The sequence below is a fragment of the Hyla sarda genome, chromosome 5, assembly GCF_029499605.1.
Source record: "Hyla sarda isolate aHylSar1 chromosome 5, aHylSar1.hap1, whole genome shotgun sequence".
Classification (NCBI taxonomy): Eukaryota; Metazoa; Chordata; class Amphibia; order Anura; family Hylidae; genus Hyla; species Hyla sarda.
The window spans coordinates 136,018,308-136,045,827 of record NC_079193.1 but is presented as its reverse complement, the minus strand read 5'-3'; the positions used below and the strand labels follow the sequence as shown (position 1 = coordinate 136,045,827).

Below are 27,520 nucleotides of genomic sequence, written 5' to 3'. Positions count from 1 at the left end.
TTATTTGGTATCTTGAAAACAAACCCAGTATATTATGTTATTTACTTCTAGGACAACTGCACCACTTTTCCTCTACACAGTTTTTGATGAATATCCCCATTGTTCTTTGAGCTACCCCCAATAAACCTTTAAACCTAACCATCTCTGGGGTTACTAAACGTGAGAAGAGCAGAGACCCCGCTTTTCCTGTTCTCTTTCTTATTAAGATAAACTGGAAATTAGTTTGAGATGGAAACAGTACAGTTTGCATGTATAGTTAAACATTTCCAAATCAATTATCACAGGAAGAAAGCATACATATGGGATCTAGAAACAGCAGTAAAATGCTATACTGATGGCATTGGGCTTAAATTGAATCATATGTATTGATGAATGTGGAAAATACTGAATTGTACCATATCCTGTGCATAAAGCCTGCAATAATGATAACTTTCAGATTAGTAAAGCAAATTTTAAAAATGTGGTGTGTTTTTTTTGTTTGTCTTTATTGTTGCTGTTTCATGAGACAAATCATATTTTGTGCCTTTGGGGACTTCATTGAAACTGTTACTTTGAAAGGTCAAGTTTTCCACCATGTTGTCCTGAGCATTATATTTCTAGAATCATTTTTTGCATTCCTGAGTGCTAGGACAAATCATTCCCAGCACAGATATATAAGCTCTGCGATGAGATCAGTGCCAGGCGCCACATTATGTAATGACTATTAATAGTCTTCTGATATACAAAGATAAAGGATTGCTGGAAGCATTGCCAACTTTTTAAAGTGATAATACATAAATCCTTATAACAGGTATATTTTAATTGCATTGATTATTTTCTGTCGCACTTGTAAGTCCCCTGAGGAACAATTTGCCCTCCTCATAGATTCTTATTCAAACTAAGAAATGTGTAAAAGCAAATTGAAGTGAACAGGCAGTTCACCACACTGGTCTTTAGCATGGAGACAGACATCATCTTTACAAGAGACCAAGAAATTATTTGGTAGAACAAAAACAATCAGGCTAATGCTATGGTTTTCTGTTTCTTCTCAATGACCTGAGCTTTAACATGTTTATTCGATTGGTTTAGGGTAACTGGGGCATTTGGACTTATGGCTAGTGAAATCCTAATAAAATATAAACCATAGCTGGAAATTTAATGAAAAATCTAAAGTACATCAGTTTACTTTATATATTGAACTATGTATTATAATAAATGCAATGTAGTTATATTTGGGATATTGTGTACAGTTCATAACATTTTTTGTGTATCACATCTTGACTGTATGTGACAGGTTATCAGACAGGCAAAAATAATTTCAATGAATCACATTGAAAACATTAGAGGAAGCCAACATAGTTGTCAAAACAAACAGTCAGGACGTCTTGTCGACAAGGATGTGAAAGCACAGCACAGACTGACTTCCTGAACTGGATTGAGACGGCAAAAAAATAGTGGGACGCATGAACTATAGGAAATCTCAGCTATTTTAGTCATTTAATAGCCCTGTCTTGTTTATGGGTAACTTCCTACCTGACACATCCAGTTGAACTTGCTGAATTGCTTGATAAAGATTATGCATTTATTAATGTTTAACAGCCATTGACCTTGACATTTTAGCAAGAGAGCATGGGATGAGAACATTTGTGACTAAAAGGAAATGAACCTTTCCCTTTATTATTTAAGGTGGGGGGCAACGTGGTACAGGCCAAGGCTAGAACAGCGCAAATGTCTACTAGATCAGTTTAACAGTGTTTGTTATTCAGAGTAATTATTTTAGGATATGTTTTGAAGTAGTGTTTCAAATAGTTTTGCCTAACTGCATATACACTTCTCAGTTCCCTCTTCTTTTAGTGATAAGCGGGGGGCATGTCTGTGTGTCAATGATTTATTAAAGTTTCCACACTTTTCTTTTAGAATAGATTGCCACATACAACTGTGGTACAATAAGTTTGTTGAATTTGGGGTTGTATTTCCTAATCCATGACATTCCTAGATCCAGTCAAGTTGTGCCTTGCAGTTATATGGTGCCTTGCAAACCCCCCCATTACTTAGGTTTTTTCTGCATTTTGTCATGGTATAGATTCAAATTTATTTCAGGAACTGCACAGAAAATGAGCAAATCCCTAAAGCAAACCTTTTCCTGTTCTGTCTGCAGAGAGCACTGTAATCACACTTAAAAAACTACACAACTTTCTCTGGAGCATACAGCAGCTGATAAGTACTGGAAGGATTAAGATTTTCCTATAAGAATTATGTTACAAATCTTTATAACTTTCTGGTACCAGTTGATTTTTCTTCCCCGGAGTACCCCTTTAACCCGTCCAGGACCCAGGGTGTATGGATACGCCTTCTGTACCTGGGTCTTAAGGACCCAGGTCGTACCTGAACGCCCGTGGGAATTCCGGTCCCCGCCGCGCACCGGGCTGGCCCTGGACCGGGGTGACTGCTGATATCGATCAGCAGGCACCCCGCGCAAATGCCCAGGGGGGTCATCAGAACTCCCTCATGTCGGCGATCGGCGCAAATCGCAAGTGAATTCACATTTGTGATTTTCACCTATTCCGGGTCATACGGGTCTATGGTGACCCAGTGACCCGGAATATAAGGGGGATCGCGGATGTCCATGACACCTACGATCCCCCTGAAGGGATAGGAGTGAGGTGGTAGGGGTGCCACCCCTCCTATCCCTGCTATTGGTCGTCAAAAGCGACGACCAACAGCAGATCGGGGGCGGGGGGGTTAACTTTCGTTTTCCCCATCCTGCCCACCTACAATAGGCGGGGCAGAACAGGAAAACCGAAGGGGACCGGGCGCCGAAGTCCACTTACCCATCGGTGGAGGCTGCGGGACTCGATCGGCTGCGCATGTTGTGCGCTGGCTCCCTGGATCCTATGAAAGCCGGTGAGTTGCCCAGCAACATCTGGAGGGCTACAGTTTGAGATCACTATACAGTGGTCTCAAACTGTAGCCCTCCAGATGTTGCAAAACTACAACTCCTAGCATGCCCACACAGCTGTTTGCTGTCTGGGCACGCTGGGATTTGTAGTTTTGCAACATCTGGAGGTCCACAGTTTGGAGATCACTGTGCAGTGGTCTCTAACTGTAGCCCTCCAGATGTTGCAAAACTGCAAATCCCAGCATGCCCGAACAGCAAACAGCTGTCTCGGCATGCTGGGAGTTGTAGTTGCGTACCGCCAGCTGTTGCATAACTACATATCCCAGCATTAGTACATGTTGGGAGTTGTAGTTTTGCAACAGTTATAGGCACACTGGTTGGAAAATACAGAGTTAGGTAACAGAATCTAACTGAAGGTTTTCCAACGGTCTGTCAGTAAATGCTGGGAGTTGTAGTTTTGAAACAGCTGGAGATTTGCCCCCCCCCCCCATGTGAACGTACATGGTACGTTCACACGGGCAGGTTGACAGTAAGTTTCCTGCTTCAAGTATGATCTGCGGCAAATTTTTCGCTGTGGCAAATTTCTAGCAGGAAGCTCACTGTAAACCTCTGGCATTGCGAACATACCCTAAAAACACTACACTACACTAACATATAATAAAGGGTAAAACACTACATATACACCCCCTTACACTGCCCCCCCCCCCCCCAATAAAAATGAAAAACGTATTGTACGGCAGTGTTTCCAAAATGGAGCCTCCAGCTGTTGCAAAACAACAACTCCCAGCATTTCCGGACAGCCACTGACTGTCCAGGCATGCTGGGAGTTTAGCAACACCTGGAGGCACCCTGTTTGGAAATCACTGGTGTAGAATACCCCTATGTCCACCCCTATGCAATCCCTAATTTAGTCCTCAAATGCGCATGGCGCTCTCTCACTTCGGAGCCCTGTCATATTTCAAGGAAACAGTTTAGGGCCACATATGGGGTATTTCCGTACTCAGGAGAAATTGCACTACAAATTTTGGGGGGATTTTTCTCCTTTTACCCCTTATGAAAAGGAAAAGTTGGGGGCTACTATAAAACAATTTACACTAACATGCTGGTGTTGCCCCATACTTTTTATTTTCACAAGTGTTAAAAGGAAAAAAAGTTACGCAATTTCTTCTGAGTACGGAAATACCCCATATATGGACGTAAAATGCTCTGCGGGCGCACAACAAGGCTCAGGAGTGAGAGCGCACTATTTACATTTGAGGCCTAAATTGGTGATTTGCACAGGGGTGGCTGATTTTACAGTGGTTCTGACATAAACACAAAAAAATAAATACCCACATGTGACCCCATTTTGGAAACTACACCCCTCATGGAATGTAACAAGGGGTATAGTGATCCTTAACACCCCACAGGTGTTTTATGAAAATTCTTCAAAGTTGGGTGGAAAAAAAAATGCTGGTGTTACCCTAAATTTTTTATTTTCACAAGGGAAAATAGGAAAAAAGCCCCCCAAAATTTGTAACCCAATTTCTTCTGAGTAAGAACATACCCCATATGTTGATGTAAAGTGCTCTGCGTGCGAACTACAATGCTCAGGAGAAAAGGAGCACCATTGGGATTTTGAAGAGAAAATTTGTCCAGAATTGAAGGCCAGGTGTGTTTACAAAGCCCCCCATAGTGCCAGAACAATGGACCCACCCACATGTGACCCGATTTTGGAAACTACACCCCTCATGTAATGTAATAAGGGGTACAGTGAGCATTTACGCCCCAGAGGTGTCTGACAGATTTTTGGAACAGTGGTCCGTGAAAATGAAAAATGTAATTTTTCATTTGTACAGCCCACTGTTCCAAAGATCTGTCAAGCGCCAGTGGGGTGTAAATGCTCACTGCACCCCTTATTAAATTCTGTGAGGTGTGTAGTTTCCAAAATGGGGTCACATGTGGGGAGGTCCATTGTTCTGGCTCTATGGGGGCTTTGTAAAGTTGTCAAACACCTGTGAGGTGTTAAGGCTCACTGTACCCCTTGTTGCGTTCCTTGAGGGGTGTTATTTCCAAAATAGTATGCCATGTGTTTTTTTTTTTTTTTTTTTTTTTTTGCTGTTCTGGCAGCATAGGGGCTTCCTAAATGTGACATGCCCTCCAAAAACCATTTCAGCAAAATTCGCTTTTCAAAAACCAAATGTGACTCCTTCTCTTCTGAGCATTGTAGTGCGTCAGCAGAGCACTTTATGTCCACACATGCAGTATTTCCATGCTCAGAAGAGATGGGGTTACAAATTTTGGGGGGTAGTTTTTCCTATTATCCCTTGTAAAAATTTTAAATTTGAGGGAAAACCAGCATTTTAGTGAAAAAAAATAATAATTTACAAATCCAACTTTAACGAAAAGTGCCTTGAGGGATGTAGTTTCCAAAATAGTATGTCATGTGTTTTTTTTTCTGCGGTTCTGGCACCATAGGGGCTTCGTAAATGTGACATGCCCCCCAAAAAACCATTTCAGAAAAACTCACTCTCCAAAATCCCACTGTCACTCCTTCCATTCTGAGCCCTCTACTGCACCCGCCGAGTACTTGACATACAAATATGAGGTATTTCCTTACTTGAGAGAAATTGGGTTACACATTTTAGGAAGATTTCTCTCCTTTTACCCCTTGTAAAAATTCAATAACTGGGTCTACAAGAACATGCCAGTGTAAAAAATGAAGATTTTGAATTTCCTCCTTCAATTTGCTGCTATTCCTGTGAAACACCTAAAGGGTTAACAAACCTTTTCAATGTCTTTTGAATACTTTAAGGGGTGCAGTTTTTATAATGGGGTCATTTATGGGGTATTTCTAATGTGAAGGCCCTTCAAATCCACTTCAAAACTGAACTGATCCCTGAAAAATTTCGATTTTGAAAATTTTGTGAAAAATTGTAAAATTGCTGCTATACTTTGAAGCCCTCTGATGTCTTCCAAAAGTAAAAACATGTCTACTTTATGATGCAATCATAAAGTAGACATATTGTGTATGTGAATCAATATATAATTTATTTGGAATATTCATTTTCCTTATTAGCAGAGCTTCAAAGTAAAAAAAATAAAATTCAACATTTTTAATTTTTTCATAAAATGTTGGAATTTTTCACCAAGAAATGATACAAGTATCGACAAAATTTTACCACTAACATAAAGTAGAATATGTCACGAAAAAACTATCTCAGAATCAGAATGAAGGTTAAAAGCATCCCAGAGATATTAATGCTTAACCCCTTAAGGACTGAGGGGTTTTCGTTGTTTGCACTTTCGTTTTTTCCTCCTCACCTTTTAAAAATCATAACTCTTTCAATTTTGCACCTAAAAATCCATATGATGGCTTATTTTTTGTGCCACCAATTCTACTTTGCAGTGACATCAGTCATTTTACCCAAAAATCTACAGCGAAACGGAAAAAAAATAATTGTGCGACAAAATTGAAGAAAAAACGCCATTTTGTTACTTTTGGGGGCTTCCGTTTCTATGCAGTACATTTTTCAGTAAAAATGACACCTGATCTTTATTCTGTAGGTCCATACGATTAAAATGATACCCTACTTATATCGGTTTGATTTTGTCGTACTTCTGGAAAAAATCACAACTACATGCACGGAAATTTCTGCGTTTAAAATTGTCATATTCTGACCCCTATAACTTTTTTTTTTCTGCGTATGGGTCGGTATGAGGGTTAATTTTTTGCGCCATGGTCTGACAATTTTAGCGGTGCAATTTTTTATTGATCGGACTTTTTGTTAGCTTTTTATTCATTTTTTCTTGATATAAAAAGCGACCAAAAATATGTTATTTTGGACTTTGGAATTTTTTGGCGTGTACGCCATTGACCGTGCGGTTTAATTATATATTTTTATAGTTCAGACATTTACGCACGCGGCGATACCACATACAGTTTTTTTTTATGGGAAAAGAGGGGTGATTTGAACTTTTATTAGGGAAGGGGTTAAATGACCTTTGTTAACTTTTTTTTTCACTTTTGTTTTGCAGTGCTATAGCTCTCATAGGGAGCTATAGCACTGCACACACTGATCTCCTATGCTGATCCCTGCAGAGCCATAGCTCTGCACGGATCAGCGAGATAGGGGCTCGATTGCTCAAGCCTGTAGTTCAGGCTTGGAGCAATTTAATCCCGATCGGACGCCGCGGACACAGGTAAGGAGACCTCCGCCTGTGTCCCAGCTGAACGGAACATCTTGATTTTATCGAAATGTCCCGATCAGCCCGACTGAGCTGCTGGGAAGCGTTTACTTTAGTTTGCAGAAGCGGCGGTCAACTTTGATCGCCGCGTCTGAAGGGTTAACAGCGCGTGGCACAAGGATCGGTGCCGCACGCTGTTAGCCCAGGGTCCCGGCTATGATTAACAGCCGGGACCGACCCGGTGTGATGCAGGATCACAGCGTTTTTGACACCGGGAGCAGGCTTAGGACGTACAGGTATGTCCTAAGTCCTTAAGGGGTTAAAGTGACAGTGGTCAGATGTGGCCGGGTCCTACAGTGAAAATTGGTGGGTCCTTAAGGGGTTAATGCCCTAAAATGGCCCAGTAAAGGCTTAGATATGAGTCCAATTTAGAATCTATGACAAGACCTGAAAACTGCTGTTTCCAGATGGCCCTCTTCCACTCCAGTCTTCAGCTCCAGTCTTATTCCAAGAAAAATGGAATACAATTTCCATATCTAGATGTGCAAAGCTGGTAGAGACATACCCCAAAAGCCGAAGGGGGTTCTACCAAGTATAGACTTGACTTAAATGTATTTGCACATATTAAAGTAGTATTCATGTTGTGTTGATCAAATGCTAAAAGTCTATCTAAGACTATTTGTATTTCAGTTTGTAAAAGTAGCAAAATGGGCAAAACATCCAAGGTTCTGAGAATAGCATTTCATGCTGTGCTGTTCTTGGCATCAAAAGTGAGGGGTTCTGGAATCAATGTGAGTGAAGCTTCAGTCACATTTACAGCTGAAAGGTGACGACTACAGACAGACTAAAGGACTTGAATCAAAAGCAGGAACTATCCTTCCAAAAGAAGGCCAATTGAAAATTCTATAGATGTTCCGTATTCCCTGACAGATATATAAATAAGCATTACGTATTGAAATACTTAATGTATTAAATAAATGTGAAGAAAACCCCCTGAGTTGATAACGTAGGCAAAATTATCTTTTTTTAATAGTTTGCAGTATGTAAATATACATTTAAGTTTGTCCTGAGGCCTCCACTGCTCTATAATGTCTGGGGTTTATCCAGGCCAGGGCAAAAACATATTTATTTCAGGTTTTGTTTTGACTGCATACATAAGATGCTATCAGGTTGCAGCAGCCAGCTACTGAAAAAGCCTCTGCCTGCTTCCACAGGCTGTGAATCATAAGGTTGATTTGGATAGACATGGGTATGTGAAGGCAATCGATTCCAGCATTCCCTGTCCCTTTTTTCTACAGAGTAAGATACTGGGCCTCATTTACTAAGATGAAACCGACCAGTTTTTGTCTGGTTATTTTGGCGCAGAGTGTCTGAGACATGTGTGCGACAGTGTGCGCCTGGAAAATCCGACAAATGCGACATTGCACTGTGAAAAGCCGAAAAAGGGGTGTGGTCTGTCCTAAAAGAGTCATGGTTTCACAACCCGACCGATTTACTATTGAATTCACAGAAAATCCTGTGGATAAATGGCTGGAAATATCCACCTAGAAAAATCTGGTCAGAAAATGTTCCCGACTGTTCCCAATAGTAAACAGAGAGGAATCCTGCAAGTCTGAAACAACATTTCCCACTAGTAAAAACCTGACACTCTAAGTAAATGAGGCCCAATGTCTTTTAGCAAACAACATGACTTACTGCAGATGATAGCTCCATGCAGCATAACACATTTCTCATTTCTCAAGGGACAAAACCTACAGTTCTGGTTACTGGCTTTTACTATGGAGGGCATACATGGGGGCTGTGCTAAAATAATATAATGTCTAAGCCTATGATTTCTTACCTTCCATATATAACTAAGGGCAGGTTTGTACCTGAAACTAACATTAGAATTGTGGTATACTTAGGAAAAAAGGCTGTGAGATCCATTAATTTCAGTTTGCCAAACATAGTCCAAAAATGAGTTTGACACATCTCCATGTATGTATATATGCATGTATGTCCCACAATAATGTGCCAAACTTACTACAAACAAACTACATTAGACAAATTGAAATGAATGGATACCACAAGTGTACGCTGCAGAATACATTGGCATATATATTGGCAGGTTTTTTGACCTATACCGCAATTGTAAGGCTAGTTTCGGGTGTGAACCCATTCTTCTTAAATATTGAAACAGAGTGTAAAGCTGGATGTTTTTGTCTCTGGAATGCTGCTTGGTGCAGTTTATGGCTGCATTGTGACCAAATACAAGTTTTCTCTTAGCCATGCAACTGCAGCAATCAGCTTTGTGCCCAGGGCACATGCAGCCCACCCTTCCTCCAGATAATATGACTATTATAGGAATGCCTAACACAGCATCTATGTGTCTGTTGTTGCTAGAAATAGCTAGAATGCCTTAAATGTTCACTGTCAGATAAAAAAAACTTTTGAAATGTTGTAAAGCATGCAAAACCAATAGGTTTTGTAATTGCTTTCTTTAGAAATTTCATCCTGAAAAAGCCAGTCAACCAACTGCCTCCCCTGCCTGCTTAGACATATACTAGCCCTGCTGTGTCCATGAGTCATCATCTATGTCATGGACACACCTCCTTGATTGACAGCTGTGAGTGCAGGGCTCACAGCTGGAGGAAAAATCCTCCCACTGTCAGCTTGTGTCCCACTACTGTCAGTGAGGACAAGCTGGGAGTTGTAGTTTTGCTAATGCTAGGGATGTGAGCAGACAGCATTCTGAGGGAGGGGGCGGAGAACAGAACAGTGAGGCCACACCCCCTCCCTTTGAGAGGAATTCAGACTAGTGAGCTAAATTAAAAGTGTAATAAAAAAATAAATAAAGGTGCTAGACACATACAAATAAGATTTACATGGGCAGGATTAGGTACTGAGTGATATATTTAAAAAAAAAGTTTTTTTGTTGGATCTGACGGGTACACTTTAAAGGTAATGTGCCATCTAATTTATTTATTTATTTATTTATTTTTACTGATTAGAGACAGATACAGAAACATGTTCTTTTTTCTAATCTGATTCTGTTTTTTGTTTTTTTCTTTTTCTTCTGTACATTATTTGAAGGCAACCATCTTTTCTGATCTGTTTTAACAACAATTAGTTGTATGCTTTACAACCAGTCCATGAACATATTCAGACCCTATTCCCTGTATGGTGGAGGATTGTAAGCATGCTCTGTGACCTGTACAGAGGTCATTCTATAGGGAGACCGAGGCTGAGCTGCAATTTTCTATATACAGGTGTTACCTTTTGCTGTAATTATGAACAGATCACTTTCCAGCATCCTCCTCATCATCACAGACAGAACAGAAAGTCTCAGTTTAGTTTAAAGCCTAATGGCGAGACTTGAACCTGCAAGATTGTAGGATTATTTTATAATATAGATAGTAAGATGAACATTTAGAAAAAAATCACAAAGAACGCTAAAAAGGGAAACTGTCATCATTGTCACTCGCACTAACCTCTTGGTACAGACAGGTAGTGTGTTTGACACTAATTATAACAATACTTACCTACCCCCCAATCCGTTGACCCGTTCATCTGTTATTCTCTTTAATCCGACGGCAGGCTTGGTGTATGGAAGGAGCACAATAATGTCACCGCTGTTGCTTCCCTAAACTTGCTTTGCAGGGGGTTCAGTGGAGAAGCAGCAGCAGTGACGTCAGCATGTTCCTGCCGTGCACCAGGCCTGCCGCCAGCATAAAGAAGATCATTATAATCCAACAGGTTAGTAACAGATATACTAACAGGTTAGTGCGGGTGACACTGATGACAGTTTATTATGTTTCATATAAAAACTTGATTAAAAAAGGTAATTGTCTGATGACACATTCCCTTTACGGTTACTGTTTCTCTGCAGAAAGGTATTAAAACATTTACAGTTATCCACATTGCAATAGCAATGCCATCAGGTCAGACAGACTGTCTTGCAATGGATTAATGTGAAAAAGACAAAAAACAACAAGGTGCGCTCCTAGTGTGGACGGTATAGCAGAGTGGCTTCAATGTGCACAAAAATTGAAGGCTTACCGGAGCACAACACCTCAGCAGGCATATAGACTCGCAGGAAGAAATGGAGGTCAGCAGCCACGGTTTCCTTTCCAGGTTCCTCTTGGTCGCTGGATGGGCAATGAAAAGTGGTGGATAAAATCCAGGAAAACAGGAATTACCATACGGCGCTTTTACTGCTTGGACAGATGCAGGCGACAGTCCATATGACAGGTTAATTCTTTATGTCGCCTGCATCTGTCCAAGGAGTAAAAGCGCCGTATGGTAATTTCTGTTTTCCTGGATTTTATCCACCACTTTTCATTGCAATGGATTAAGGCAAAAGTCATTAAATAAAGATTTATTAAATAAAGAAAAAAGTCATTAAATAAAGAGGAGATCACATAATCCAAGTCACTTGGTTTGACAGACTTGAATATAAAACTAAGACCAAAGGCAGTGGGTTTGGCTGTCTAAGGATACGGGGCCTCCCAACTCCCCCCAGACAGATGATGTTGTAGAGAGATGGGTCGGGCATGTGAGATTTTTACCACTATTATTCTGGGATTGATAAGGCATAAAGGTAGCATGAACATTCAGCCACGCCAAACATTTGTGCATATGGGGATGTCTGTAGAGACAAATGTGAGCTGAACAAATGATCAGCCAGTTTTCTTAATACTTTGTTGTTAAATCTTCTTTTCTGATTGATACCTGTACAAGTTCAGAAACCCTGAAACTGCCAGCTGGGATCACAGTCGTGGCACAGCCATACATGTTTTCCCACTGGTATATCTACTACCACATGTCTTCTAAATTGGGAAATAGTTTTGTCAACATACTGAGATATAACAAACCTGGTGATTTAACCTGTGATTTAACAGTAACGATACTCCTGAAGCCATTACTTTGGTGTATAAATTCACATGCCTTACAAGAGCCACATTTAAAAGTTCCTTTAACATTATTCTTTACCAGCCATTTTATACACAACATTCAATATGATGAACCAGGTTCCTTTTACAGCGATAGCCAACTGATGGACAATTGGTCGCCGTACTCCCTCTATTAGGTTATAATTTAGAATAGATCAGTAAATACTTAGGACCTCCACAAAAGAATTGTTTGTAGCAGCACTCTGTTAACACCGAGTCATATGAACACTTTAGATGTGGAATATTGCTATATCTATCAATCTTTAAAACTCATATTACACAATATGTACAGTGCTTATATGCCTTAGTGTTCACAGAGTGCTGCTGCATCCTTTCCTTTGTATGTTTTGAGGATCTGAGACACAGTTCGGGGACAGGGGAGTGTAATTTTTATCAGTGTCACGGCACTTCCTGTACTGAAAGGTTAGTGTGGGTGATACTGATGACAGATTCCCTTTAAGCTTGTTAGTACAAGATTGGGAATACTTAAAGGGGTATTCCAGGAAAAAACTTTTTTTTTATATCAACTGGCTCCAGAAAGTTAACCAGATTTGTAAATTACTTCTATTAAAAAATCTTAATCCTTCCAATAATTATCAGCTGCTGTAGTTGAGTTATTCTTTTTTGTCTGGCAACAGTGCTCTCTGCTGACATCTCTGCTTGTCTCGGGAACTGCACAGAGTAGAAGAGGTTTGCTATGGGGATTTGATTCTACTCTGGACGGTTCCTGAGACAGATGTCATTAGAGAGCACTTAGACAGAAAAGAACAACTCAACTTCAGCAGCTCAAAAGTACTGAAAGGATTAAGATTTTTTTATCGAAGAAAATTACAAATCTGTTTAACTTTCTGGAGCCAGTTGATATATAAAAAAGTTTCTTTCCCTGGATAACCCCTTTAAACTGGTGGTGTTAAAGGAATTGTTTAACCTCTTAAGGACGCAGGGCGTACCTGTAGGTCCTGCGCCTGCTCCCACGATATAACGTGGGGTCCCCGCATCATATCGGGTATGTCCCAGCGGCTAACGATAGTCGGGACCCGTGGCTAATACCGGACATCACCAATCGTATTAACCCAGTATTAACCCTTCAGATGCAGCGATCAAAGTTGATCGCCGCATCAAAAGTTAAAAACGTATTAATTTTTGTGCATGTAGTTATGATTTTTTCCAAAAGAAACAAAATCAAACCTATATAAGTAGGGTATCATTTTAATCAGATGGACCTGCAGAATAAAGATAAGGTGTCATTTTTACCGAAAAAATGCACTGCATAGAAACGGAAGCCCCCAAAAGTTACAAAATGGTATTTTTTATTTTATCGCACACATTTTTTTTTTGTTTCGTCGTAGATTTTTGGGTAAAATGACTGATTTCATTACAAAGTAGAATTGGTGGCACAAAAAACAAGCCATCATATGGGTCTGTAGGTGCAAATTTGAAATGGTTATGATTTTTGAAATGTAAGGAGGAAAAAATGAAAGTGCAAAAAGGGAGTCCTTAAGGGGTTAAATGGGTACCCGGATGGAAACATTTTTTTTTTTAAATCAACTGGTGCCAGAAAGTTAAACAGATTTGTAAATAATTTCTATTAAAAATCTTGCGCGTTCCAGTACTGCTTTATGCTCCACTGGAAGTTCTTTTCTATATTAATTTGTTTTCTGTCTGACCACGGTGCTCTCTGCTGACACCTCTGTCCATGTCTGGAACTGTCCAGAGCAGGAGCAAATCCCTGTAGCAAACCTCTCCTGCTCTGGACAGTTCCTGACATGGACAGTGGTGTCAGCAGAGAGCACTGTGGCCAGACTGAAAATAAATTCAAAAAGAAAAGAACTTCCTGTGGAGCATACAGCAGCTGATTGGAATTAAGATTGTAATATTTAAAATCTGTTATAAAATATATAAATCTGTTTGACTTTCTGGCACCAAAATGTTTTCCACTGGAGTACCCCTTTAAGAAGGGTTTAAAAAAAAATCATATTACAATCTCTCATCTGGGGTTGTAAATTGTAAAAGTCTGTTTCGGCTAAATAACTGTCAGCTACAGAAAAGAAAGTAGTCTCCACGGGGTTCCTCCAGCATGGTCACTGTTCATATGAGCAATCTTTGATAACATGTCTCTGTGGGAAGCTTAGTTAAAGTACGCAGATAGGGTCTTATTGAAATTGATACAGTAGTGTGCCAATTGCCTGGTTTACTGTGTATTCATTTGTTGTTTTGGAAGTGCTGCACACTGTACTTTGGTTTATACTATGTGTAATTATTACACTGTTACTCACCCATCCCAATACAGAGCTGTATTGTGTCAGACAGCACTCAGCACTCATGTGTTTCCTAGGTGGACTGTGGCTTTTGGACTTTACATGTGAATAAGTTATGTTCTTCTGAACTTGTACTTCTGTCTTCTTTTTACATCTCTATCTCACTTTTCGCCTTTCCATATGTTGACAATAGAAATTTATCTGTTATTTTTTATGTGTTATTTTAATTACATTAATAATACTTTTCTCACCCATGTTATTTTTTGGTTAGGAAAACCTTGTGGAATAAGGCTACATGCTAATACCAAGTATTGTGTGTTGTCTTTTTCATTAAGGCGGCTTTCACACTATAAAGTTCTTCCATTTAAAGATCCGTTATGAAATTCCGTTATAAAGTCTTTTATAACGGATCCTTAAACTTCCGTTAATAAATCCCATTAAAGTCTATGGGATTTTTTAATCTTCCGTTTGTACCTTTTTTGTTCCGTTAAACTAACGTCCGTTAGTTATAACGGAAGTATAGAACGGACATGCAGTATTTTTTTCCGTTTATAATTAACGGATCATTGAATGACCGTTAATTGTTAACATTGAAGCCTATGGCTTAAGGGACGTTACAAAATACACCCATTATTGTCCGTAAATTTAACGTCCGTTAGTGCTACTGAGCATGCTCAGTAGAGACTTCACACTCCTGAAGTCACATGGAAAAGTTGAGTAGTGCTCACACCCCCTGTCACACCCCCTCTACTTCCTGGTCAGACAGCAGGAGGCAGCAGTAGGAGTCTGTTCTGGGTATCCGTATTCAGGTAGGAGGAGGAGCTTCAGCTGTTTCAAGGTGTGCAGGTAGGGAGAGGTCAAACAAAGGTGAATATAACGGACGTTAATAATAAGGTATTAACGGAAAATAGCGGATAAACATTTATCCGATTAATTAACGGACGTTAGAAATCTATTCATCCGCTATAATCGTTTTATTCATCCGTTATTTAACGTCCGTTAAATCAGTATAGAATTTAATATAACTGATGTTTGATAACGGATTTATGAACCATAGTGTGAAAGTAGTCTAACTTGTATTTTACTGCATTGTATTCTTTATTCAGAGATCCTCTATGGCATTATTCACGTTTTATCCTGTTTGAATCATGGGGTCATTCATGCTTTAGTATTCCTCAGCCTACTACAGTTAGGGTGGCTATACAGCTACAGAACTAGGTTAATGGTTGTACATACAATTGTTTGATAAAGGATTGTTTCTGAGATAAAGCCTTACACATTTTAGTCCATATTGGCTATTAAAATTGTTTGTACTGGCCATACATGATCAAAGAATAAGAAGGTTTCTGGAATTTTCTAGGAACATTCTAAGAACATTCTTTCTTGATTGTTTGTATCTGAGACATCTTTCCTGAATAAATGATCTTTTGTCTGACTTATTTTGGAAATTTTTTAAACACAGCAGACATTATTCCAAAATATGATAATCACAGAGCTCCCCGGATTCCTCAATATTCCCAGCCTGGCCTACCCCCGTAATGAATATGCAAATATATTCACTACCCTGCCAAGGGTGAGGGCTCACTTTCTTAGCAGTTTGGAGGTGTCGCTTCCTTTAGGATGTAGTGAGGCAGAGACAATTTGGCAGGCTAGTTCATGCATCAGCATATTCATAACGGGGCAGGCCGGGTGGGGAATATTGAGGAGGCAGGGGAGCTTGTTGAGCCTCTTCCTACCTCCATTGCGTCCAGCAGCACAATAGGAATAGAAGATTAAAGGGGTACTCACGTGGAAAACTTTTTTTTTTTAATTAACTGGTGCCAGAAAGTTAAACAGATTTGTAAATTATTTCTATTAAAAATATTAATCCTTCCAGTACTTTTTATGGGCTATATAATACAGAAGAAATGCTTTTCTTTTTGGATTTATCTTATGTCACGACCACAGTGCTCTCTGCTGACCTCTGCTGTCCATTTTTGGAACTGTCCAGAGCAGGAGAAAATCCCCATAGCAAACATATACTGCTCTGGACAGTTCCTAAAATGGACATCAGAGGTCAGCAGAGAGCTTTGTGGTCATGACATCAGAGAAATCCAAAAAGAAAAGCATTTCCTCTGTAGTATACAGTCCATAAAATGTATTGGAAGGATTAAGATTTTTTAATAGTAGTAATTTACAAATCTGTTTAACTTTCTGGCACCTGTTGATTTAAAAAAAAAGTTTTCCATGGGAGTACCCCTTTAAGGGTCTATTCACACGTACAGCATTCTGTGAAGATTTGATGCACAGGATTTTCTGCGGCAGATTTCAATGTAAACTGAATGACTTGAAATCCTGTGCATCAAATCTGCGCAGAATATTGTTTGTGTGAATAGACCCTAAAATGCCATAACTCTGCAACTACTCAAAAGATTAAAGTCAGTGTAGAAGTGCGGATGAACAGCCTGTCAGTTTCTCTTTAAATGGGCACTGTCATGAACTTTTTTTTATATGTTGTAGTACTGATGTACTGCAACATATTTCTAATACACTTTAATTATTTTTTTTTATAATTAAAATACTTTATTTAAATGTTGAAGTCCGGCCACTAGGGGTCTCCCTCCTAGTGGCCGGCTGCAGCCTACTGTGACGTCACAGATGAATTCGGACCAATCCCGGCCGGACATCGGTCCGAATTCATTCAGGCTTGCGCTCTCTCCCTGCCTGTCAATCAGATAGGTGGGAGCGAGCGCTATGAACTATGAGAATGCACGCAGTCTCCCTGGCCTCGCACGCCAGCCCGGTGTAAGGTAACATTTCACCCTCCACTTTATTCTTTTGCGAGCGGGTGCGGGGGGGGCGGGGGTGGGTGTGACAGACAGACGGATGGAGCGGGTGTGTGTGGCAAAGTTTGGGGGAGCGGGATGTGCGGCAGGGTGCCTCCAGTTGTTTCCCCACTACAACTCCCAGCATGCCCTGACAGCCAATAGATGTCAGGGCAAGCTGGGAGTTGTAGTGGTGAAACAGCTGGAGGCACCCTATCTAGGTGAACTAAGAGCGGAATTGTCGGCCCCAGCAGGCATCAGTGACGTCGTGTCTGCCTGGTAGTAAGCACACTACCTGGCAGACAAAAAGGCATATGTAATATAGTAAAAAAAAAAAAATTAAGGCAGGGAGGGGGTTAAGGATAGATGGGCAATAGGCAGGGAAAGAAAAAAAAGGATGGTGGGAGCTACTCTTTAAGCAACAACTGAAACTCCAGTTTTTGGAGAGTTTTTCTTAACTGAACACCATTCCACATACAAGTTATTGTCTTTTATGAGGTCATAACTGAAGAGAGCGCTGGCTGTGGCAACATTATAACTAAATAGCGAGATCATGTGTTTATATAAAGAATACTAACTTTGGGTGATCACAGATATTAGGCCTGTTAGTTGTGTTGACAGTGTGGTCACACATGTATTATTCACAAGAAGAATGAAAAAAAGTATCAGGACACACAGGAGGGCCATCTGAGGGGTAAATACACATCAAGGTGATATTTTATTGTTACTAGATTACAAAACACATTACCGTATATTGTTATAAAACCAAATCCTTCGCTTGTTTTTACTGTGCTTATATTTTGGATCCAAGGAGATTTCACTTTGTTTTTATTTTTTTTTATCTTTGTTTCCTATGCCACACTGGTTTAGAAGGAGCAGTGGTGTAAAGGTAAATTTGTTTTTTGAAAAAGGAAAGTAACTTTTTGACAAAAACAGGAAGGTGCAGTTAGTACAAGTACAGTATATTTAGTATATCAGGTGATTTATGCTGGTATTGTTGGCTGTGTGTCGCTGCAACACACTCATGTAAGAGTCTGTGTGAAAGGAAATCTAAAAATGTACCGTATGTAACTTAACATGGAAAAGGAAAACCATTGTTAGTTTGTCATCAATACTATTTAAGGATATGGGGATATATTAAAGGGGTTATCCAGGAATAGAAAAACAGAGCTATTTTCTTTAAAAAACAGCTCCACGTCTGTCCCCAGGTTGTGTGTGGTATTAAAACTTGTCTCCATTAACTTTAGTGGAACTGAGCTGCAGAACCACACCCAACTGGGAGACAGATGAGGAGTGTTTTTTAAAAGAAATTAGCTCAGTTTTTTAAGGACCACAGTTTTTTTTGTTTTTGCACTTTCGTATTTTCCACCTCAAATTCCAAAAATCAGAAGGCTTTAAATTTTGCACCTACAGACCCATATGTGGGCTTTTTTTGGGGGGGTAAAATGACTGACGTCATTACAAAGTAGAATTGGTGGCACAATAAATAAGCCATCATATGGATTTTTAGGTGCAAAATTGAAAGAGTTATGATTTTTTAAAGGTAAAGAGGAAAAAAATGAAAATGCAAAAACGGAAAAACCCCGGGTCCTTAAGGGGTTAAAGGGTTAAAAACATTTTTTTTATAATTTCTCCATATCATGTATGTGTGACTTACAATTTCCCCCTTTATCCTTGGGGCCAATTTGGCTGTTCCCTGGTGCCCCCGTTCTGTCCTGTGGAAAGTCAATTTTCATTGTGTATCTTCTTGCCCTGCACATGCAGTAAACTACATTTCCCGGCATCCTGGCTCCTCCCAAGACTGCCAGGAACCCTCCACCCCTAGACATCTTATCCCCTATCCAAAGGATAGGTGCTAAGATGTCTGATCGTGGGGGGTCTGGTCTCTGGGACCCCCACGATCTTCGTGCAGCACCCGGGGTTCTGAACCTTCTGTTCAGAACACTTAGTGCAGGCAGCCATGGTCATGATGTCATGCCATGCCCCCTTGGGATGTCATTCCAGGCCCCTTCTTGACCTCACGCCACGCTCACTCCCATAAACATGAATGAAAGGGGCATGGTGTGACTTCACAACCTCGATTGCCCTCACCAAGCATATTGAACAGAATGTTTAGAACGCCTGGTGCTGCACGGAGATCATGGGGGTCCCAGAGTCCGGACCCCCTGATCAGACATATTATCCCTTATCCTTCAGATAGGGGATAAGATGTTGCGGGATGAGTACCCCTTTAACAAGTTTGCTATTGGCTTTATTCAGCAAACTTGCCAGGTTCTGTAGATATCTTTTTTTTTTAATGGAACCTGTCAACCAGCTCTGCTTTAGAACCAGTGATGAAGTCACTGCCAGAGTTGTTCAGGAGATCCTGAGCTGCGCAGACATCTGTTCTCCCTGCTCAGCTTATCACACATTGATCATGTCTGACAGTTGCAGGCATAGTGATTTTAGTTTGGGAGCTGTCAGACACAGAAGGACAGAATAAGATGACCTGCCTCTAACCCCATTCCCCTTCCACAAGCAATCCTGGGAGTAAGTACAGACAGCAGCATAGAGAGAGAGGTAATCAGGGGAGAATCAGGGGAGAGGAGACAACTCATACTGTTTAAATACTGTACCCTACAGTCAAGAAACCTGTACTTTTCCTTTTTGGCTGTAAAAAGGAAACAATCTAATATATTTATTTCATAGTGTTAACAAGAAGACCCCAGGCACATCTGCAGCTTCCTCTCCTAGTTCAGGATTTACACCCTCTGTGATGAAACACCCATCTATACTATTTCACTGGTGCACAGCATTATATACAGAAGGTGTCTGGTACTACATTCACTCGCAGAAGTAAAGAATGCGACACTCACCAATCTTGTAGTTATATTTGCCTTTTTATTTCACAAGGACAACAGGCAAAACAAAAGCAAGATGCCACCTGTTGTCCTTGTGAAATAAAAAGGCGAAGATAACTGCAAAATTGGTGAGTGCTGCATTCTTTACTTCTGCCAGTGAATTTTAAACTTGTTATAAATGTTCTTGCATTTTTTTGATGAGTTTTGATATGTTAAAGGGATTTTTTTTAGCTGAGTTAAAGATAATTTTTGTACATGAAATACCGTACATATTATTATTTCCATTTATGTGAGACAAAATATTTTTGTGGTTCCTTGTTGTCCTAATCTTTAACTTCTATGGGGGTGTTTTATTTTTAATTTGCACTGCCAAGTTTGGTAGTATTTCTGAAATAAATCACAATGAATGACTGAACGGACTTTATTTTGTGAAGGGAATCAAACATTACCATAGTCTACTGAGGTTTGGCTCCTTGACTAATGCCGTATATTTGTTGGTTGTGCATATAGAGACATTATTATAAAAAATATAATTATATATATAATTATATATATTATTATTTCCTTTTGAACTGGAAACATTTATGACTGAATTATATATGGGGTGTCACAGGCAAAGTGGCATAGACTGTGATAGGGGATTGTCATTTTAATAATTAGACAATTTTATTTAGTTTAGTGCATGTATTTTACTGATGTTCCATGTATGTAATGGGAAAAATAAAATCTTAATCATAACGCACAAAGTTATGTGTTTTCTGTTTCAAAGATTTTTATTAGTTTTGCAAAATATTATAAACAAACCTTACATCGTAATCGTCATTGATCGCATGAAATATATAGATTACAAAGGAAAAAAAGAAAGAACCAGAAAAAGAGAAAAGAGAAGAAAGAAAGGTCTTGGAAGTTCTTTTAACTGATTGAAAAGGAAATTAACTAAATACCAAAAAAAGAAAAAAAAAATACGCAAATCAAAATTTGTTACAGAAAAATGTGCCACGGTATTCACTATTCACAATTTCGCATAGGCCACTGGGAAATTCACGGAGTGTTTAATTTCATTAAAGCTCAACCATTTTCCCCATATCTTATAAAAGAACTTTGAATTACCTCTATTAATTGCAATGATTTCCTCTAGTTTATATACATGGTTGATATCAGTTATTACTTCTGTTAAGTTCGGTATTACTTCTGATTTCCATTTCTTTGTTATGGCTAATTTTGCTATTGTAAGTATTTTACATATTAAAATTCGTACCGGGCCAACAAAGTTATTTATACCCAATAGCAAAAGGGCTAGGCTTGGGGTCAGGGTCACTACGTCACCTATAACCTCTGATAATAAGTATGCTATTGATAACCAGTAGTTACTCAGCCGTGGGCATGCCCACAAAGTATGTAATAGGGTTCCTTTTTCTCCGCATTTCCTCCAACATTCATCTGTACAGTTGGGATACATATGAGAGAGGTGCTCCGGAGTGTAGTACTAACGAAGTTGGCACTTCACAGCTGCCTCTATGTGAGAGACTGCGGTTAGAGAACTCCAAATGCATTTGAGGGCCACTGCATATTCTTCTCCTGTATACTTGGTTCCTAGTTCCTTTTCCCATGCTTGGAAGGGGCCCTGATGCTGAAATATTACGTGGTTGTCCATAACATTATAAATTGGTTTTAGTCCTTTTTGGTTATCTGATACCAAGAATGTGAATCCCTCTTTATTACAGTATGTTCCCTGCTTATCACTTTCGTGGAGGCAAGATTGTATCCGTAGAAAGGAGAATTGTTCTTTTAATGTTAGGGTGAACTCATTCAGTATAGATGAGAATTGTTTAAACTTCCCATCTCTATCATACAGTTGGGCCAGTGTTGTTACCCCACCATTAACCCAGGTCCCCAAGTCTAGGTTACATGTTAAATATTTCAATATTTCCACTGGTGTAAATTCACGATAGCTGTGTGTTTTGGCACCACCTTTTTGGTGGAAAGAGGTCCAACATTTCAAGCTAGTAAGACTTAAGGGGGATTAAAAAACGTAAAAAATAACATATTTTTCAGTCCTATACCCTGAGTATATTGTTCTTCAATGTTGACCCATTGTTTCTCTATCTTTTCTTGCCACCAATACTTAATCTGTGAGACCCCTATAGCCACATAGTAGTTATAAATGTCGGGTACTGCTAGGCCTCCGGCTCTCCTATTCTTACATAGTATGCGATTTGCTATTCTAGGCTTAGTACTTCCCCATGTATAACTGCTAATAGTTTTCCGTATTGTTGAAAAGAAAGACCCAGGGACCTGGATTGGCAGGGAGCGAAATATATATAATAATTTAGGTAGTAAATTCATCTTGAAAGCAGCTACTCTGCCAAGCCAGGATACCTCTATGCTCTTATATCCTTCCAACTCTTTATGAATCTGATTCAACAATGGGATATAGTTCTCTTTATAAAGATTTGCAAAGCGTGAGGTCACTGAGATTCCTAAATAAGTAATATGGTCCTCTCGCCAGTCTAATTCATATCTTTGTTTAAGGAGCAAAAAGCTGTCCCCAGTTATAGTTAGAGCCATTGCTTGTGATTTTTTTAAATTTAGGTTGTAATATGTTAATGCCCCAAATTTTTCTAACATATTAAATGCTGCCTCCATAGAGTGAAGAGGGTTTGTTAATGTTAATATAATGTCATCTGCGTAGAGTCATATTGTGTACTCTCTCTTCCTCACTTTGATACCTTTAATTTCTGCTGTTTCTCTAATTGCCTGGGCAAGTGGCTCTAAAGCCAGAATAAATATCACAGGGGATAGGGGACAGCCTTGGTGCGTTCCATTTTTTATCGCAAAGGGCTCTGATATTATCCCATTGACTTTCACTTGGGCAGTGGGGGCTGAATACAACGCCATTATAGCTGATAAAATATGGCCCATAAACCCCATAGCCCTTAATGCCGAGAAGGCATACGACCAATCTAGTCGGTCGAACGCCTTCTCGGCATCCAACGCCACAAAGAGCGCTGGGTCCCCCATTTTCTCAATATGATATAATAGATTCAAAATTTTCCGTGTATTGTCTGACCCTTGTCGGGTTTTAACGAATCCTGTCTGATCATTTGAGATCAATTCTGGTACATAGCTTTCCAAGCGACTTACCAGTACTTTGGCATATACTTTTAAGTCAAAATTAAGCAGGGAAATTGGGCGGAAGTTTTCAGGTATATTTTGCTCTTTATTTGGCTTTGAGATAGTAGTGATGAATGCCCTCTGGTTTTCCTCTGGGAAAGTTCCAGAGTTCATTGCTCGCTGGAAGAACCTGGTCAGATAGGGTGTTAATGTCACAGCGAATTTCCTGTAATATTCACCTGTGAACCCGTCTATACCCGATGCTTTCTCAGTTGGCATTCGGTCCACCGCTGTAAACACTTCTGTCTGAGTAATGGGTCTGTTTAAAGATTCTATTTGGTCCTGTGATAGACAGGGCAATGATACATATGATAGAAATTTATTTATTTCTTCCCCTGATGGATGTTTGATTGTTGGATTCTGCTTTAGGTTATATAATGAAATATAAAATTCTTGAAATCTTTTTGCTATGCCATGGGGGGTTATTATTTTCCCTTTCCCATCCAGAGTTTTAACCCATGGTATCTTTGTTCTTAGGTGTTTTATTTTTAGTTTATTTGATAGAATATTCCCTGCTTTATTGCTACTATTATAGTAAGTAAGTGGCCCTTGTTTTCATTATAATTTTTCTCATATGAAAAAAACATTAGTTCTCGCAGTTGATTGCGAAGAGCATTCAAATTGTCCTTTTGTACTGTACTCTGATTACTTCTATTGGCTTCTTCTGCTATTTTAATTTTATTTAGAATCTCGTCCATTGCTGCTCTTCTATTCTTCTTTAATTGAGAGCCTAGTGAGATAAATGTACCCCTAATTACTGGTTTATGGGCATTCCAGAGTGTGGTTATGTTTATGTCCTCTGTATCATTTATGGGGGCGTGGGGCATGGCTTGGCCGCTACAGGTGATGGCTGCGTGAGCCTGGTGCTCTGAGCTCCCTCCATGACCCAAATTGATTAAGCAGCTAGAGATCCAACCCTTGCCGGCAAGGGTGCCTAGAAACCGGGGATAGATGTCGCTCAAAGGGAAAGCTAAGCGAAAGCTAAAGAAATTGGAAGTGCCTGATAAACTGGTGCAACCCATCGCTGACAAAGTGCAAACTCAAAGCTCTTACCTAAAGCCGCGGACGCCGATACAGAAGAAGCTGGAAGCGCTCGCGGAGATGTCTCGTGCAGAGCCGGAGAGCCCGGAAGAGGGAGGAGAGCCGAAAGTAGACGCCAGCGCAGTGGACACCAGCACAGCAGAGACTGTGGAACAGACGGGAGGCACAGACTGGGAGACCCAGAGGATGCAACCCTCGGAGGCTCTGGAAGAGATGGCGGAACACCCGGGTCCGGCCTCAGGAGACTCCGAAGCAAGTGAGCAGCTCTCAACGGTCGCACCTGACCAGCTGCCAGGACGGAAGTCTCTATCGCCGGCTTCAGTCCAGCGAGTGGAGCAGTTCCCCGCATCTGACGCTCAGGTAACTGAGAAATCAATGAAGGATATGCTGTTAAGTCTACATAGATCTATGCATGATGATATGATAAGTATGCTTTCACCATTAACAACAGCATTGTCAGAATTGGGGATAGACTTTTAAATGTGAAAGTTAAAACAGGGACTCTGGTTAAATCACACAATGACATTGTAGAGGCGCATAATAAAGTAGCAGATGAGGTGGAAGAACTCTGCCTAAAAATTGCAGACCAAGAGGACCGTGCTCGTAGAAATAACATTAAAATTCCTGGGATACCAGTAGAAGTGCAAATGGGAGAACTTAAAACCTATATTGCAGAATTTATTGCAGTAACTCTACCCAATAGTTCTCCATTGGAAAGAGTAATTGACCGGGCCCACAGACTTATATGACCAAAACATCTGTCTAAAGAAAGCCCAAGGGATGTGATCGCCCGTATTCCTTTCTTCCGCATTAAAGACTCTTTAATGGCTGTCGCTAGGCGAAATCCATCCTGGCCCTCAAAATTTCGGGGGTTGCAAATATTTTCCGACCTATCAGCATATACATTACAGCAACGTAAAAAATTATGTTTAATAACATCTACGCTGAGAGATATTAAAATTTTATACCGTTTGGGCCACCCGACGAAAATCCTAGCGACATACAGGAATAAAGTATATGTGATTAAAACTGAGGAAGAGGGCCTGCAATATCTAAAAGAATGGCAACTAAAAGACCTCCCTCTGAAACTCCTACATGGTGGCTCACCGCCACCGGCTATAATATCTAACCAATTAGAATGGCAAATGGTTGGACAAAGAGAAGACACAGCGTTGGGTTAGGGGTTAAGGGAGCAATGGCCTACATCCCTGTAACAAGTGGACAATGACCCCTCCTATTATTGCAGCTAATATGCTCTTAGGAAAGAACTGTAGAGATACTGTATATAGTCTAGCTGTTTGGAAATTATTATTGTCCTATATTAATCAATTGTTTAATTCTACTTTATTATTTTTCTTCTATTTCCCTCTTTAGTTTAACTCTTGGAAGGTAAATGTTATGTGCAATTTAAAATTGTGCCATGGTTCTTAATGTAGTCTAAATAAACGTGAAAGGCCTAAACAGCCCCTTTAAAAGAGCATGTTTATGGGCAGAAGCCAAGAAACTAAAAAGTGACATCCTGTGCGCTCAGGAGTCAAACATTGTGAGAAAAGATGCCCGACTGGTCCACCACCCCTGCTTTCCATATATTATCCAAGCTCATTATGAGAAGAAGTCAAGAGGGGTGATGGTAGCAGTGAGGGATACGGTATCAATAAAGTTTGAGCATCAAATAATTGATACAGAGGGGAGGTATATAGTACTAGTTCTGTTTAATAACATCTTACTCACTATAGTTTGCATCTACGCACCTAACAGAGGGCAGTGTCATTTTTTGAGGAAACTTGAAAGTAATCAACAAATATAAACACGGCCGTCTGCTCATGTGCGGAGATTTTAATTGTGTGGTTGACCCCGAATGGGACTCTACATCAAAAGAAACAAGAAATACTAATCAAGTTCAGGAACTAATGCATAAAAACGACTTATACGATGTCTGGAGGGCACTCCATAGTTCTGAGAGGAACTACTCCTTTTTCTCCCCAGTACATAATAGTTACTCACGCATTGACATGTTCTGGACAGACAGAGAGATGCTGCAAGCAGTCACATCTACAGATATTGGACAAATAACATGGTCAGACCATGCACCCATCTCCCTGTCTGTCCGGGATTCTGTCAATGCAAGTCAATCCTTCCTTTGGAGAGCAAATAATTTTCTGATTAACCATCCGGTCCATTCACAGATCATTAAGTCACAATTGGAAAGGTATTTTAACAAAGTTATATGTTTTATGTGCACACTGTATAAATTAAAAACAAAAAAACTTCCACTTAGCCCTTAGTCCTTAACCAGAGGATAAAGCTACAAGATATATATTGCTGTGCAATTGATTTTTATTGTTCAGTTTTCCCCTCAGCTCCAGTCCTCTTCTGCACAATATGACCAGCATTGAAACTTCATGAACTTCATGCATCTCCTGTGTGAACATAAAGTCACTGGGGGAGATTTATCAAAATCTGTGCAAAAGCAACCAATTATATTAATTCTCTTATTTTTAAATTAAAAATAAGAGAATGAAACAAGTAGTCTGATAGGTCGCTATATGCAACTACTCCACTTTTCCTCTGTACAAGTTTTGACAAATCTCTCCAAGTACTTTCTATATTTATTGCAATTATCGCAGCTATTGGAATCTCATAGCACAGAGAAACTGACATCTTGTCCTAAGGCGATGTTCACATGGCAGGACTTCCACCGAAGTGTAATGACATTATGTTCAATGAGATTCCACTGTCCCATTCACACAGCAGAATTCTGCAAAATTTCAAGATCTGTCTCAATGTCGCTTTAATTTCATCATGTTTATGTTTTTGAGCACACAGAAATTCCTCAACATTGCAGATTTTCAGTTGTGTAAATATAGCCTAAGGCTATGTTTCTACTTGTTTTTTTTTTTTGGGGGGGGGGGGGGGGAACTATGTGAAAAACGACAAATCTGCGGCTAGATGTTAGCTGTAAATCAGTGAGGAATTGCTAAATTATTTTTCCACTTGGCGATCCTTTTGGCGTTTTTTTCACAATTCTTTAGCTCCTTGGCGGTTTAGCAAAATCGCAGCATGTTGAGCCAATGGGGTTTTTTCCCCCTGAAATCGGGGCATTTTTCTCCCATAGAAGTCTACATGTGTAAAAAAAATAATGCGGATGTCACTCCTGATCTTTCCTTAACTGCAGGTGCTACTACTCCAAACATGGAGCACACCCTGCTCCATGCTGGGAGCTGTAGCACCTGCATTAATAGACAGATCGCAACAGGTGTCAGAAGTTACACTTGCTGCAATCTGTCTATTAATGCGGGTACTACAGCTCCCAGCATGGAGCAGAGTGTGCAATTAAGGCCAGATCACAGCGGGTGTCACTCCTGACACCCAATGTGACCGTCCTATCTATTGCAGAGATGCGGAGTGGCTTTCTCTTGCGCTCTGC

The 27,520-nt window shown here is 40.0% G+C and overlaps 1 protein-coding gene across 6 annotated transcripts in view; it reads left to right on the top strand.

Annotated features, from left to right (window-relative positions):
* The window catches only part of COBL (cordon-bleu WH2 repeat protein), a 612,569-nt gene that overhangs the window by 394,649 nt on the left and 190,400 nt on the right, over window positions 1-27,520 (top strand). The gene's annotated exons all lie outside the window — the stretch shown is intronic.